This window comes from Populus euphratica, unplaced genomic scaffold (assembly GCF_000495115.2).
Source record: "Populus euphratica unplaced genomic scaffold, PopEup_1.0 scaffold191.1, whole genome shotgun sequence".
Taxonomy (NCBI): domain Eukaryota; kingdom Viridiplantae; phylum Streptophyta; class Magnoliopsida; order Malpighiales; family Salicaceae; genus Populus; species Populus euphratica.
Genome location: NW_011500069.1, coordinates 360750 through 361742, shown reverse-complemented (window position 1 = coordinate 361742; position 993 = coordinate 360750).

Genomic DNA, 993 nt, shown 5'->3' with positions numbered 1-993 from the left:
TTCGGGTTTTTAGGGGAAAAACCGGTTCAAATCTGTTTGGCTCGGTTTTTCCAGTTTGGCTCGGTTTTTCTCGGTTTTGGCTCGGTTTTTTTGTTCGGTTTCGGTTCGGTTCCGTTTTTCGGTTTTTTGGTTATAAAACCAAAACCGAACTGTACCGGCTGGTTTTTTCAAAATTTTAATCGATTTAATCAGTTTTTTTTCGGTTTTTTCAATTATTTTTTTTCTGATTTTCTCAGTTTAATTGGTTTTTCAGTTTTTTTACTCACCTCTAGGACAAAACACGGTACAGGAAGAAAGGATCCTAAAGCATTTTTTAAAGTCCGTCCTAATATACAATACGAACATAATAGGGGTGACATGTAAACAATGGTTAAGACCATTGTGTCCCCAGTATTTTCATAAAATCACTTTAATCCTTGAAGTCTAGGCATGTTTTTATATTAGACCCTTGAAAATTAATACGAGCCCCTCCCCGAATTTTCAAAATATTTCGTAGTATTCCCAAGGCCATTATATTTTTTAGCTTGCCACCCCATGGTCCCCAAATTTAAATCCGACCTCTGCCACTAATTATAAATCTCTCCAAAAAGAGAATTAAAATGCTTCAATACCACAAATGAAATACAAATAGAAGAAAAGAAATAATCAAGAGATTTTTTTTTCAATAATAATAATAGTAGTTCCTCATGTGATATATCATGGATTTATCTATCTTCACATTTAATTGTATATTCAAATAGTTTTATAGAAAAAAATATGATATGATTATCAAGAAAAAATATGTACTAATTTTAAGTTATTTTATAAATGGTTCTTTGGGAATTCTCAAGTTCTAACTCAAATAAAACTTTGAGTAGTTGCTGAAAACTACTATTTAAAAATAATAATTAATATGATAATTTTTTGACATGTTCTTATTACTTTAAATGTATTACAATTGATTATACATTTCATCAATTTTAAGGGAAACCTGATAATTAAAGAGGAATGCTT